This window comes from Anomaloglossus baeobatrachus, chromosome 11, assembly GCF_048569485.1.
Source record: "Anomaloglossus baeobatrachus isolate aAnoBae1 chromosome 11, aAnoBae1.hap1, whole genome shotgun sequence".
Taxonomy (NCBI): domain Eukaryota; kingdom Metazoa; phylum Chordata; class Amphibia; order Anura; family Aromobatidae; genus Anomaloglossus; species Anomaloglossus baeobatrachus.
The window spans coordinates 152,420,619-152,436,702 of NC_134363.1; the positions used below are offsets into that span (position 1 = coordinate 152,420,619).

General features: G+C 50.3%; 1 protein-coding gene across 2 annotated transcripts in view; it reads right to left on the reverse strand.

The window, feature by feature from the left end:
• NADK (NAD kinase) overlaps window positions 1–3,543 on the reverse strand; it is a 96,483-nt gene extending 92,940 nt beyond the window's left edge. For both annotated transcript variants that reach the window (XM_075328855.1, XM_075328852.1), the window contains exon 1: window positions 3,366–3,543. The gene's annotated coding sequence lies outside the window, so the exon portion shown is untranslated. The remainder of the gene's footprint in view (window positions 1–3,365) is intronic.
• Window positions 3,544–16,084: the final 12,541 nt, after the last annotated feature.

Below are 16,084 nucleotides of genomic sequence, written 5' to 3' on the forward strand. Positions count from 1 at the left end.
CCTATGTGTAACCAAGCAAGGAAGCAAAGGACCAAGCTATATATGTGATTACCTTGGCGTGGTTTTGGGGCTCCTTTGCATTGATCAATACAATGGCTACACATCTCTTATATTCCTATTATTCATAGCAGTTAAGCATATACCATTTTCATGTTTTTTCACTTTTTTCAGATAATCCATTGTATTTTTCAGTTTAGTATTCGCATAGCAGTTCTGCTTTTCATCATTCCCATATACATTGTGACTGGTGTGCAACTCTTTATCCTATTGTATAGTTATGTTTTTGAGTCTTGCACCTTGTTCACACCATGGTGTTCCAGACATACATTCTTTAATTAGCATGCATTTTCTGTCTGAGAACCCTGCCCCACCCATAGCCATGTGTCTTGTTTCACATATATAACTTGGTCCTATGCTTCCCATACAGAGCAAGTTTTTTAACTGCAGGTGAGGTTACACATAGGCTAGGGACCCCAAAAATAGAGATTACCTTGGCGTGGTTTTGGGGCTTTTTTGCATTGATCAATACAATGGCTAAACATCTCTCATTCCTATTATTCATAGCAGTTATGCATATTCCATTCTCATGTTTTTCACTTTTTTCAGTCTAGCATTCCCATAGCAGTTCTGCTTTTCATCATTCCCCTATACATTGTGACTGGTGTGCAACTCTTTATCCTATTATTTAATCTTATACGTGTCCTCTTATTTACAGGCTTTGAATATACAGAGCAGCTCTAGGTTATGGTCGGCACATACCTCCTTCCCTGGCCAGGAGGTAAGGCATCAGTAAATGTACTGACCACACAGCAGGGGCTCACAGATGCTTCTTTCTGTGAGGTAACATTTCCGGAACCATTTTTTTGCGCAACAAAAAAAAAAAATTGAGACAAAACTAAATAATTCGTCCGTTCCAGTATTATCATCACCCCATTTATCAAACGTACAAAAATGTATTTGGGGCATTCATTTCACTCTGGAGGTCAAGGGGGCGACGCCACGGCCCAAACACTACACAGTCACAAATGCGGAGCGTTTTCCAAGAGTTCCGCAAAGTCACGTTACTGCCCACTCTACGCAGCCATATGGCGGGGGGGGAATGAAGGAGCGCGCACATCAGGAGGCCATGGAGCTCAAAACTTCATGACCCATCTTTATAATAGGGTATTATTAAAAATTATCATCACATAAAACAATAGAGGGGAGGGGTCCTACTGCCAGCACCCCCACCCATCAGATCACAAGGGACCGCAGCACTGTGGCCTCAGTGAGTCAGACCTAATATGAGTGGGGGTCTTTATAGTAGCTAATGTGGTGGTCCCCCAGAAAATTTTTATCACCGTATTGTAACCGCTGCAGCCAATCAGGGCTCTTAGCGCTGATCCTAAGGGCTCATTCACATGACCGTTCCGTTTGTCCAGGTCAGTTCCTGTTTTTTTTGCGGACCCACGGACAGGACCATCTTTTCAATGTCTTTTGTGTAGGATTGGATGGCACACGGTAGCACTTCCATGTGCATCCGATCCTACCAAAAAACACATCGGATGCCGTATCTCCGCTCCGTAGAACATGCCCTATTCTGTTCCGTAATAACGGACCGTGACTCAATACAAGTCAATGGGTCCGCAAAATCCCCGGAAGCCGCACGGAAGCACTTCCGTGTGACCTCCGTCGGGTGCCCCTGCAGTCTGTGTCCCGCTCCCGCCGCCAGCCCCGCAGCTGCCTGCACTGCAGTATCAGCAACTTCTCACACTGCAGTGCGGGCAGCCGCGGGGATGACGAGCGCTGCTGTCAGGAGGTTAGATGAGGTGCTGCTGTGACGATCTCCTGCTCTCCTGACGTCAGCGCTGTCACTGCCTTCTATGTTCTCACGTCACGTCTCGCAGGCGAACCGAGACGGTCACTAGCGCTGATGTCACGGGCTCCCGTGATACTGCTGAGAACACGGCGGGCATAGAAGTCAGTGACACAGCACTGACGTCAGGAGTGCAGGACTTCACAGCAGGTAATGATCTCATGATGTTAGCTCAGGTCACTGCACTACTCTCCCAGCCAATGGGGAACATTTTCTTCTTCATTGACTGGGACAGTGACTATGGTATGGATCACCGTGGGACCCCCTTATTGGATTACGCTGGACCCAGATTTGATTGTTCTTTTCAATAAATTGGTGAAAGAGGGAATGTTTTGGGGAGTGTTTTTTCAAATAAAACTTTTTGTTGTTAATTTTTTTTTATTACTGACTGGGTTGGTGATGTCGGGTATCTGATAGACGCCTAACCTCACCAACCCCAGGGCCTGATTCCAGGTGACATTACACATCTAGCATCAACCTCATATATTACCCCGTTTGCCACCGCACCAGGGCAACGGGATGAGTTGGGGCAAAGCGCCAGGATTGGCACATCCAATGGATGCGCCACTTCTGGGGCGGCTGTGGTCTGCTATTTTTAGGCTGGGGAGTGTCCAATAACAGTGGACCTCCCTAGTCTGAGAATACCAGACCACAGCTGTCCGCTTTACCTTGGCTGGTGATCCAATTTGGGGGGGACCCCACGTTTTTTTGTTTTAAATTATTTATTTAATTTAAAATAACAGTGTGGGGTGCCCTCTGTTTTGGATTACCAGCCAAGGTGAAGCTGCCAGCTGTGGTCTGCAGCCGTCTGCTTTACCCAAGCTGGCTACAAAAGATGGGGGGACCTCACGTCGGGTTTTTGTTTTGTTTTAATTATTTATTTTGTTTTTGGCTAAATACAAAGCTAAGCACCCTTTAGTGCCACATGAAAGTCACTAAAGGGTGCCAGCTTAGAATATGCAGGGGGGGTGGGACATTATATAGGTCTTTCTCATCTATCCCTCTATTCATTCATCCCTCCCTCTATCTCTCTGTCTATATATCTATCCATCTCTATATCTACTCATCTATTTATCTTTCTTGCTGCTTCCGTTTTTTACGGTCCGCAAAAAAAACCGGAAGTCACACGGATGACACGGACCGCATACAGAACGGAACAGATGCATCCGTGAAAAAAAACGGACAGTCATGTGAATGTAGTCTAAGGGCATGTGATCACCGAGAACAATGATTGGCTGCAGCGGTCACATGTAAAGATCGGTGGGACCTCTGCAGATAGCATTATGCCGCACAGCTGTCTACACTCACTGGAGGACACATATATTTGGCGGTTTATGGCAGTTGTGATGAACATTACCCGTGATACCACACGGCGAGTAAGTCCCAAGACCTAGGCGCCCGCCACACAGGGCCCCCTCGGGTTACGGACCCCGGATATGGCCGCCGTGCACATGCGGTGTCCCCTGTGTGGAGCGGCTCTGGCCTGTGCGGCCCCGTACATGGCACTTACAGGCTGTGCCCGGCCGGAGGAGGGAGGCGCCGTCTCTTCCTACATCGTGGCCTTTTCTTCCCCGTCTACGTGGCTCCCATGGCGGCTTCTCCCGGGGGCAGCACCGCTCCAGCCTGCGCTCCGCAACGGGCCCCGAGAGAAGCGGACGGTGCGGGCGCGTGAAGGGTTAAAGGAGGTCACGTGATCCGCCAGGAAGGGGCGGGGCCTGCTGTCATCCAGCTCTGTGCAAGGAAAGCCGGAAGAGGAAGAAGCGACAGCGAGGCATGGGGGAGCGATGCTCTGCAGAGAGGAGACACCTGGGGGAGCGATACTCTGCAGAGAGGAGACACCTGGGGGGAGCGATGCTCTGCAGAGAGGAGACACCTGGGGGGAGCGATGCTCTGCAGAGAGGAGACACCTGGGGGGAGCGATGCTCTGCAGAGAGGAGACACCTGGGAGGAGCGATGCTCTGCAGAGAGGAGACACCTGGGGGGAGCAATGCTCTGCAGAGAGGAGACACCTGGGGGGAGCGATGCTCTGCAGAGAGGAGACACCTGGGGGGAGAGATGCTCTGCAGAGAGGAGACACCTGGGGGGAGAGATGCTCTGCAGAGAGGAGACACCTGGGGGGAGCGATGCTCTGCAGAGAGGAGACACCTGGGGGGAGCGATGCTCTGCAGAGAGGAGACACCTGGGGGGAGCGATGCTCTGCAGAGAGGAGACACCTGGGAGGAGCGATGCTCTGCAGAGAGGAGACACCTGGAGGGAGCGATGCTCTGCAGAGAGGAGACACCAGGGGGGAGCGATGCTCTGCAGAGAGGAGACACCTGGGGGGAGCGATACTCTGCAGAGAGGAGACACCTGGGGGAGCGATACTCTGCAGAGAGGAGAGACCTGGGGGGAGCGATACTCTGCAGAGAGGAGAGACCGGGGGGGGCGATACTCTGCAGAGAGGAGAGACCGGGGGGAGCGATACTCTGCAGAGAGGAGAGACCGGGGGGGGCGATACTCTGCAGAGAGGAGAGACCGGGGGAGCGATACTCTGCAGAGAGGAGACACCTGGGGGGCGCGATACTCTGCAGAGAGGAGAGACCGGGGGGAGCGATACTCTGCAGTAAGGAGACACCGGGGAGAGCGATACTCTGCAGTAAGGAGACACCGGGGAGAGCGATACTCTGCAGAGAGGAGACACCGGGGGGAGCGATACTCTGCAGAGAGGAGAGACCGGGGGGGGCGATACTCTGCAGAGAGGAGACACCTGGGGGGAGCGATACTCTGCAGAGGGGAGACACCTGGGGGAGCGATACTCTGCAGAGGGGAGACACCGGGGGGAGCGATACTCTGCAGAGAGGAGACACCTGGGGGGAGCAATGCTCTGCAGAGAGGAGACACCTGGGGGAGCGATACTCTGCAGAGGGGAGACACCGGGGGGAGCGATACTCTGCAGAGAGGAGACACCTGGGGGGAGCAATGCTCTGCAGAGAGGAGACACCTGGGGGAGCGATGCTCTGCAGAGAGGAGACACCTGGGGGAGCGATGCTCTGCAGAGAGGAGACACCTGGGGAGATCGATGCTCTGCAGAGAGGAGACACCTGGGGAGATCGATGCTCTGCAGAGAGGAGACACCTGGGGGGAGCGACGCTCTGCAGAGAGGAGACACCTGGGGGGAGCGATACTCTGAAGAGAGGAGACACATGGGAGATCGATGCTCTGCAGAGAGGAGACACCTGGGGGGAGCGACGCTCTGCAGAGAGGAGACACCTGGGGGGAGTGATATTCTGCAGAGGGGAGACACCTGGGGGGAGCGATATTCTGCAGAGGGGAGACACCTGGGGGGAGCGACGCTCTGCAGAGAGGAGACACCTGGGGGGAGTGATATTCTGCAGAGGGGAGACACCTGGGGGGAGCGATATTCTGCAGAGGGGAGACACCTGGGGGGAGCGATGCTCTGCAGAGGGGAGACACCTGGGGGGAGCGATGCTCTGCAGAGGGGAGACACCTGGGGGAGCGATGCTCTGCAGAGAGGAGACACCGGGGGAGCGATGCTCTGCAGAGAGGAGACACCTGGGGGGAGCGATACTCTGCAGAGGAGACACCTGGGGAGCGATACTCTGCAGAGAGGAGACACCTGGGGGGAGCAATGCTCTGCAGAGAGGAGACACCTGGGGGGAGAGATGCTCTGCAGAGAGGAGACACCTGGGGGGAGCGATGCTCTGCAGAGAGGAGACACCTGGGGGGAGCGATGCTCTGCAGAGAGGAGACACCTGGGGGAGTGATGCTCTGCAGAGAGGAGACATGGGGGGAGCGACGCTCTGCAGAGAGGAGACACCTGGGGGGAGCGACGCTCGGCAGAGAGGAGACGCCTGGGGGGAGCGATGCTCTGCAGAGAGGAGACAACTGGGGGAGCGATGCTCTGCAGAGAGGAGACACCTGGGCGATGCTCTTCAGAAAGACACATGGGAGGGGGTGATGCTCTGCACTAGGGAGACACATGGGAGGGGGTGATGCTCTGCACTAGGGAGACACATAGGAGGGGTGATGCTCTGCACTAGGGAGACACATAGGAGGGGTGATGCTCTGCAGAAAGGAGACATATTTCTCCTTTGTGGCAGCAGCTATTAGATGACTATAGCCAATGTATGTAAAGCGCTGTGGAATTAATAGCTCTGTATAAATGAATAAAATTATTATTATTATCTGCTGCTGCTGTCACTGTCCCGCCTGGTGCAGCATTTCATTAAAGGGATTGTCCAGGACTTATAAGTTACTGCCCCACGTATGTGGGTGGGGTCCGCAGGCCCCACTGCCGCTCATCCCCAATTACCTTCAGTTGCCCAGTATCATCTGATTGGGGGGCTTGTGTCTTATCCTTCGCCCAGCCCAGATTGATGGTGACGGTCAGCAATATCTTAAGTCCTGGACCGCCCCTTTAAGTTCCCCCCCCACAATGCACCTGTTGTGTCCTTTATTCTACTTTGTATTTTACCTTTTTCTACTAAATATTTAATAAAAATTCTTCCCTCTTTACTTTGTGGATCCCTTTAAATGATGGCGGTGTGCAACGTTCCCATCCGTTTTCTGGGCTGCTCGGAGAATGATCGCGGGTCTACACCTCCATGACTCCCGTTCATACAATGAGACGTGGCCGGCAGGTGACACAGGACGTGGACTTCTTTGGGGGCAATATCTGTAGATTTTGTGGGAAATGCTTCTAATTTGGTCAAAAATAATTTTTGCAATTAACAGTGTCTCACTATTTGAATTTTACAGGTTTTTTCTTTGCCTGCAAATTACTGACTGAGTTAACTGAGTTTCTATCAGTGAGCTGGTTGTGATAATGTTTTTTTTTTGGGGGGGAGGATTAGGTCGTCTCCATTACTTTATGACCACATCAACAGCTCCACTTTGATGTGGTCTGTAGTCATAAATCAGCTGAAAAATAGAGGACAGTTAAAGTGGGGGTCTTTTTGGTACTATTCGGCACCAAAAATTAGTAAATCCTTTAAATAGTCGCACCTATGTCTAAATCTGTGCCAAATTTTACTACAGGGAAGGACTAAAGTGAGAAGCGTTAAAAAAAAAAAAAGGCGACGATTGGTAAAAGTCACAATTTGTCAAATACTTAAAAAAAATAAATAAAATTGAAAAGAAAGTCAACTTAAAAAGTGGTGAAAATACAAAAGCTGGTTAAAAAAAAGAAAAAGATAGAAAGCTGGAGAAACAACAAGGATGAATTGGGGTATAGGAGTAAGGGTGCTGTTCACAAGAGCTTGCAGTCTAAAGGAAATAGGGGGGTATTGGTAGTGTAGGGGTTAATTCAGTCTAAAGGAAATAGGGGTGTATTGGTAGTGTAGGGGTTAATTCTGGATGAAGGAATAAAATAGAATATAGATTTGGATTGGCGACTGTGACCAACCTGCCTAGAAAGAGGAGCTTTAAGCTGAATGCTGGCAATAGTCTGATTTTCCAAGGTAGCGCAATCCAGGAAAACTGGTGCAGCACGAGAGAAGTCTATTGCAAAAGTGGAGCATTTACCCAGAGCAGCTGATCTGATTCCAGCACTTTTCTGAGGTCCTTAAACAAAAACGAAGACTCTTACCAGATGTCTTGATGCCTCTGTTAATTTTCTTCTCATTAATGCAAAGCAAGTATGGCTCATTGACTTTAATGCCAGAGGCTGATCCGCCAGAACAGGATGTAAAGTCAGTTACTGTTTATTAAATACAGCAACAGGAGCCATGGGAGGAGACGTGCCCGTTTACTCGTGCCCCATTAATATTTTTTTTATGATGTTTATTGCCGCTATACGTGCCCCCTAAATAAATGTCTATTGCCCTGAAAAGATTCTTAGGATATACTTATGACTTGCACCACTCCTGCGTTGCTACATAACTGCTACAGCCAATCAGTGGTCACTGATCGGTTGCAGCGTTCATACTTCTATTAGATGGAATTATTTTGTTTGATGGAACTGTGACCGCTGCAGCCGATCACCAGCCATCGATGGTCTACAGCTGTCTATTGATATAACAATATTACATTACTGCAGCAGGTATTCTGAACATATCACCCGATGGTCCTCCGGAGTGCACCGCTGCTCGACCTCAATAGTAGCGGCCTCCTCCAAAGCCGCAACGTGGTCAACCAGGACCAGTCTACTCAACCCTGACCTTTATTTTGCACACATGGGATATGTCGTCGATGTGCAGGAAACCTGGTCATGTAAAAGGGGGTCAGACGATTCGGGAAAACAGTTATTGAAGATGTCTGTCCATCCTATTTCCTGCAGTCCCACCGAAAATGAATGACGCTGATTCCAAGCATAGGAACAATTCGAGGCTCTTCAGAGCCCCATTCTTGGGATCGTTGGGGGACCCCAGTGTTAGAAATCATCATATTATCCCCTATCCTGTGTAAAGGGCATAACTTTGCAATGTTGGGTAAACCCCCTTTAAATAACTTCATCAGATGTTTCTTCACTTGTGTACGTAATATACACAGTCGTGTAATACAAGGGATGTATGACACCTAGTGGTCAGAGGAGGTATCTGCACATCCAGTAGATCACAAAAATAAGTACACCCCTCACATTTTTCTAAATATTTTATTCTATCTTTTCATGGGACAGCACTGCAGATCTGACCCTGTGATACAATGTGCAGTGTCAGTGCGCAGCTTGTATAACAGGGAATTTGGTGTCCTAAATAACTCAACACACAGCCATTAATATCTAAACCGCTGGCAACAAAAGTGAGTACACCCCTAAGTGATAATGGCCAAATTGTGCCCAATTAGCAATTTCCCCTCATTCGTGTCATGTGACTCAGGGTTACATTTGGTGTTATCCCTCACACACTCTCTCATACTGGTCACTAGACGTTCAGCATGGCTCCTCATGAATTCTCTGAGGATCTGAAGAAAGGAATATACATATTATAGCCTCGGCTCTACATAAAGATGGCCGAGGCTATAAGAAGATTTCCAACACCCTGACACTGAGCTGCAGCACGGTGGCCAAGACCATACAGGGGTATAACTAGACAGGATCCACTCAGAACAGGCCTCGCCATGCTCGGCCAAAGAAGTTGAGTGCACATGGTCAGCATCATATACAGAGGTCGTCTTTTCAGACTAGACGTATGAGTACTAAAGCCCACAAACAGTATGCTGAAAATAAGCAGACTAAAGGAGGCGTCACATACGGCGATATATCGTGTGATCGCACCCGCCCCCGTTGTTTGTACGTCACGGGCAATTAGTTGCCCGTGGCGCACAAAATCGTTAACCCCATCACATGCACTTACCTCCCTAACGACGTCGCTGTGGGCGGCAAACATCCTCTTCCTGAAGGGGGAGGGACGTTCGGTGTCACAGCGACGTCACACAGCGGCCGCCCAATAGAAGCAGAGGGGCGGAGATGAGCGGGACGTAACATCCCGCTCCACCTCCTTCCTTCCACATTGCCAGCGGCCGCAGGTAAGCTGCAGGTCGTCGCTCCAGGGGTGTCACACATAGCGATGTGTGCTGCCTCGGGAACAATGAACAACCTGCATCCTTTACAATCCACGATATTTTAAAAAGGAACGACGCGTCAACAATGGACGATAAGGTGAGTATTTTCCATGGTTAACAGTCGTTCCTTGCTGTCACATGCAACGACGTCGCCAATGATGTCGGATGTGCGTCACGGAATCCGTGACCCCCGGCAATATATTGTTAGATACGTCATTGCATGTAATGGGTCCTTAAGGACATGGATTACTGGAACCGCATTGTGGTCTGATGAGATCAAGATAAACTTATTTTTTCAGAAGGTGTCAAGCGTGTGTGGAGGCAACTAGGTAAGGAGAACAAAGACAAGTGTGTCCTGCCTACAGTCAGGCATGGTGGTGGGAGTGTGATGGTTTGGGGCTGCATGACTGCTGCCGGCTGTGGAAACCTACAGATCATTGAGGGAACCATGAATGCCAACATGTACTGTGACATACTGAAGCAGAGCATGATCCCCTCCCTTCATATTCCAACATAACTTCAAACACCTCCAAGAAACTGAGGGTAAAGCTGCTGGACCAGCCAAGTGTCTGCAGACCAAAACCCTATTCAGCATCTTTGGGGCCTCCTCATACAGAAGATGGAGGAGCACAAGGTCTCTAACATCCACCAGCTCCATGGTGTCTTCATGGAGGATGGAAGAGGATCCAGCGGCTCCTGTGATGCTCTAGTGACCTCCAGGCCCAAGAGAGGTAAGGCAGTGCTGGAAAATAATGGTGGGGTCACAGAGTGACTACGGTGAACCCAAGGAAGCCTATACTGGTCCTAAAACTAGGACCTAATCCTGGAAGTACCCTCAATGGTAAGGCGGTCCAGGTCACCACCCTAGGCTAAAATTAATTCTGTTCAATATTAGTATTAACATATTAAATTTATTTTATATTCATATTAATTGCCCATGTGTAAAAGGCGCACACTGTCCGTTCTCCTCTCAACTAGCAGGAGTGACACTGCCACCTGCTGGCAGCACAGATTATTTTTTGTTACTGCAGTCTGCAAAGTGTTCATTTCTCTCTCACTCACATGAACTCTCAAAACTGAGGTTCAGGTCCTGTATTAGAAATATATGGCACCAACATAGGCAAATCTTCAGGATCTCTGGATATCCGAATATATATATACATACACACACACACACACACACACACACACACACACACACACAGTACTGTGTAGAAGAGTTAGGCAGATATGGGGAAAAAAATACTGCAAAGTAAGAATGTTTCCAAAGTGATTGAACAAAAGAGAAATCAAATCAATATTTGCATAAGGACCCATAATGCGATACCATCAGGGAGGCATCCAACCGACTCCAAATTTATTCAGCAGCCGAACAATCAACCCCAAACATACAGCCAATGTCATAAAGCACGAAGAGTCCTGGAAGTGATAACCAACCCTCCCGCAGAGGTCTCGAAGTTATGATCCACCCCCCGCAGAGCTCTCGAAGTTATGATCCACCCCCCGCAGAGCTCTCGAAGTTATGATCCACCCCCCGCAGAGCTCTCGAAGTTATGATCCACCCCCCACAGAGTCCTGGATGTTATGATACGGCCCCCGCAGAGTCCTGGAAGTTATGATCCACCCCCCGCAGAGCTCTGGAAGTTATAATCCACCCCCCACCCCCCCCTGCAGAGCTCTGGAAGTTATAATCCACCCCCCGAAGAGCTCTGGAAGTTATAATCCACCCCCCGCAGAACTCTGGAAGTTATAATCCACCCCCTGCAGAGCTCTGGAAGTTATAATCCACCCCCTGCAGAGCTCTGGAAGTTATAATCCACCCCCCGAAGAGCTCTGGAAGTTATAATCCACCCCCCGCAGAACTCTGGAAGTTATAATCCACCCCCCCGCAGAGCTCTGGAAGTTATAATCCACCCCCTGCAGAGCTCTGGAAGTTATAATCCACCCCCCGAAGAGCTCTGGAAGTTATAATCCACCCCCCGCAGAACTCTGGAAGTTATAATCCACCCCCCCACAGAGCTCTGGAAGTTATAATCCACCCCCCCACAGAGCTCTGGAAGTTATAATCCACCCCCCGCAGAGCTCTGGAAGTTATAATCCACCCCCCGCAGAGCTCTGGAAGTTATAATCCACCCCCCGCAGAGCCCTGGAAGTTATGATTCGGCCCCCGCAGAGTCCTGGAGGTTATGATTCGGCCCCCGCAGAGTCCTGGAGGTTATGATTCAGCCCCCGCAGAGTCCTGGAGGTTATGATTCGGCCCCCGCAGACTCCTGGAGGTTATGATTCGGCCCCCGCAGACTCCTGGAGGTTATGATTCGGCCCCCGCAGACTCCTGGAGGTTATGATTCGGCCCCCGCAAACTCCTGGAGGTTATGATTCGGCCCCCGCAGACTCCTGGAGGTTATGATTCAGCCCCCGCAGACTCCTGGAGGTTATGATTCGGCCCCCGCAGAGCCCTGATCTCGACATCATCCAATCTGTCTGGGATCACATGAAGAGTCAGAAGAACCCTCGTACACAGAAGATCTGTTTGTTCCAAACATCTTGTAGAAATATCTCCTTCTGAATTCCATCAAAAACTGTGTGACAAGTGACCTAGAAGAATTGCTAAACCCAAAGGGTGATCACCAATGATGAGCGAGCATGCTCCTCACCGCTTGTTACTCTATTGAGTATCGCGCCATGCCCAAGTGCCTGCTTCGCATGTTTCGTGGCTTTTAGATAGCCAATAAACATGCGTGGATTGCCTGCCATACACGGTAATGCCGTAGCCATGTTGCCTACTGCCATTATTGTGATTGGCCGGCCACATCGAGTCATGAAAATCTGCCTGAACTACTAGTGAAGGTACGCCGCGTGTGTGCCCATTTTTGTAAGTCAACGGCAGCTGACGCTGGTTTGGCAGTGTTGCAGAAGCACTTACAAGTACCAGCTCACTGACTGATGTGCCACGTGACCACACGCTAGAACGCCACATTCCACATGTTGTCCAGGCTTTGTGAGCAGCTGAAGGCAGTAGTTGAATACCAGAGACAACATGTCTGTTGGTATTCCGATCAGTCTCTGCACAGAAGGACCAATGAACAGGCATAGATGTCTGACATCTGCGAGGTTCTCCAAAACTTTGAAGAATCAACCAAGATGGTTAGCCGTAATGACATCATAAGCATAACTATCCCGCTTCTCTGTCTACTCAAATGCTCAGTAATCACAACTAAAAAGGAAGCTTTGCATGTGGACCAGGTGGAGATGGAGGAAGAAAGGACACAGGGTGATACTACCCAACCCAGGCTCATCCCATCTTCTCAGAACGGATTGGGTGCTAATGAGGAGGAGGCACAGGAGAGGGCTGCTCGTGCTACCAAACACCAACTTCATGCCGTCTGTTCAGCGTGGATAGGCTGAAGAGAAGGAGGAGAGTTGTCCTCCTAGTGAGGACAGGGAAGTCTTGCCTGTTGGGAGTCTGGCACGCATGGCTGACTATGTCCTTTTGCGTGACCTTCGCATTATACACATTTTGGCCAACACAGATTACTGGCTGTGCACCCTTCTTGGCCCATGCTACAAGGAGAACTTTCCATCTCCTTCCTGCGGTGAAGTCTCGTAAAAGGGTGTAATAGGAGAAGGCCCGAGTAGAACAATTAGTGCAAAAATTCCCATCTGACAACGCTAGTGGCAAAGGTCATAGTTCCTTGGGCAACCAAGGAGCAGAGACGAGGGAGGGACACACCCACACTAGGTCCCACAGAGGCAGGGGAACACCATCAAAGGTCTACAACAATTTCATTAGCGCCTGCAAGGCAGTCTGACAAGAAGGGAAAAAGATTAGAAATTTGGTGGAGTACCTAGCCAACAGTACCACCATCCTCCACAATTCCTCTGTGCCGGACAACTCTTGGTTATCTGAGCTGGACACGTGGCATGAACTGTCCGTATACGCCTTGGAGGTGCTGGCTTTTAATGCCACTGGAGGTATAATTACTGATAGGTGTATCTGCCTGTCATCTTAAAATACGGATAGGCCCACTTATCAAAATGAACAAAGCCTAGATTGGCGCAGACTTCTCAACCCCACCGGATAACAGCAGCGGAACACCAAGCCAATTCTAAATGTTCTTTTTTTTTCTCTGGTATATTCCGATGCACCCCTTCCTGCCCCCAAAAAAGGATATACGATTCATGGTATATCAACAAATTCATCATGCAGCCCTCGCTCAAAATTTTTTAGAGGGTCATAAGGCAGCCCATGCTCCAAATTTTTTGTTGGTCATCAGGGGGCCCATGCTCAAATTTCTTTGAAGAGTGTTCAGGCAGTCGTCTCAAAATTTTCAGGAGTAAAATAGGGTCCTTTGCACCAAATATCTATAGGGTCATCACGCAACCCTTGCTCCAAATTTTTAGAGAGTCATCAGACTTTAATGGTCCATGAGTCCCACTACTTAAAATTGGGGAAACAAAATATTTTCTGAGGCCCTACGCATTCTCTTCCAGGATGTATTGCAATCCCTCCAAATTTTTGACAGCTCTTTCATAGGTTTATCAGCATGGTAGTGCTCACTCATCCGTAGTTACGAGTATGGAACACCTGAGCATGGTAGTGCCCTCTCATCACTAGTTACAAGTGCCAAGCACCCGAGCATGGTAGCGTAACGCCCTGGAGAATCCAGGTAGTCACAAATAGGCCCCTGCAAAACATCTTCCCACACTTAGGAAATATTCAGCCAACCATTAAACCCTAGTCACCCCCTTAGGGAAAGATAAACACACCAGTGGGCGTGGCCAGGCGGTTGGTGCACACCCACCCAGGGGTTTAGACAGCTCAGGGCGGGAAAGTAAACAGTTTCTGTTAGAGTTCAAGTTGAGAGGAACTGGGGCTAGGTGTAGTCCCAGCAGGAGAGAGTGGTCAAGTTGAACGGTGCCAGGGTAGGAGCCCTGGTGCCTCTAGCTAGGAGGCAGATGGTGGTCTCCGTCGACAGGAGACGGGAAGACTGCTCGGTGGAACCGAGGTGGACCGGGCCAGGGTTGTAGCCCGCCAGTACAGACACAGGGAACAGACCCGGAAACCGTAGCACAAGGGGGGTACTTGGACCCCAAAACCAGAAACCAGAATCAACTGGAGCTGGTTAATTAACCGATTGAGGCCAGGAATAGAGGTTCTGTCCCACCCAAAGTCCCTCATAGAAGACAACAGCCCACAGATTCGGGATAAGAGGTCCCCGCCAAGGCCCATAGATCCCACGGGCCAGCGTCTGCGGGCACAGCCGGGAGTGGACTCCTACGTTTTGCACTGAAGTCTTTTTCTAAGTAAACAGTGCAGGAAAAGGATAGAGACTACCAGCCGGGTGGGGGACCCTGAATGCAACTGGCCGCGGCACCGGCCACCATCACCTTGGTTTACCAGAGACTCGTGTGTTTGTTTCTAACAGTGAGTACACACCAGCACCCTCGGCGCTCGCCCTCCCCTGCACTATAGCCCCCGGGACCACCATCCCTGCCCACGGAGGGGTTAACAACTTGCTGCACAACATCTCCCCCGGGTGCCCAGTCACAGCAGCGGTGGTGTACCAACTCACTACACATAGTGGGTGGCGTCACAAACTCGATACGGCTTAGCCCCTACATGTACGTCCTCAACCCCTTTTACATTCGGCGTGTCCGCAAGACCCCCCCGGGTCCGGAGACCCTCGAGCCACCGCCCCTGAAGGTACGGACTCGAGCAGCGCCAGCTGCTGGCACGGGGGCGGCACAGTAGTGCCCGCTCATCACTAGTTACGAATACTGAGCACCCGAGCATGGTAGTGCCCGCTCATCACTAGTTACGAGGACTGAGCACCCGAGCATGGTAGTGCCCGCTCATCACTAGTTACGAGTACTGAGCACCCGAGCATGGTAGTGCCCGCTCATCACTAGTTACCAGTACCGAGCACCCGAGCATGGTAGTGCCCACTCATCACTAGTTACCAGTACTGAGCACCCAAGCATGGTAGTGCCCGCTCATCACTAGTTACGAGTACTGAGCACCTGAGCATGGTATTGCTCGCTCATCACTAGTTACGAGTACCGAGCACCCGAGCATGGTAGTGCCCACTCATCACTAGTTACGAGTACAGAGCACCCGAGCATGGTAGTGCCCACTCATCACTAGTTACGAGTACAGAGCCCCCGAGCATGGTAGTGCTCAATCATCACTAGTTACGAGTATTGAGCACCCGAGCATGGTAGTGCCCGCTCATCACTAGTTACCAGTACTGAGCACCCAAGCATGGTAGTGCACGCTTATGACTAGTTACGAGTATCGCACATCCGAGCAAGGTAGTGCCCGCTCATCAGTAGTTATGAGTACTGAGCACTTGAGCATGGTAGTGCCCGCTTATGACTAGTTACGAGTACTGAGCATGGTGGTGCTCGCTCATCAGTAGTTAACATGTTTGCACCTAATAATGGACCCGATAATGTTTCATAGGTTGTCCAGATATACAGTACAATCTATATTACAAAGCAAGGTTAATGCCAACCAGACTGATGGCAGTCTATGAGCACTCGGCAGTCACGGTTATGGAATATTTCATCCACTAACCCTTCTCTGCAGCCATGGCATTATGTGCTTTGGTAATGTTGTGTGTATCTGATGCTGTATCTTATTCTTCATTGGTCCAAGAACACAACCAGCTTTAAAAGCCAGGAATGAATATGCATTTAATAGCCGAAAGAAGGGTCCCAGCCCCCCGT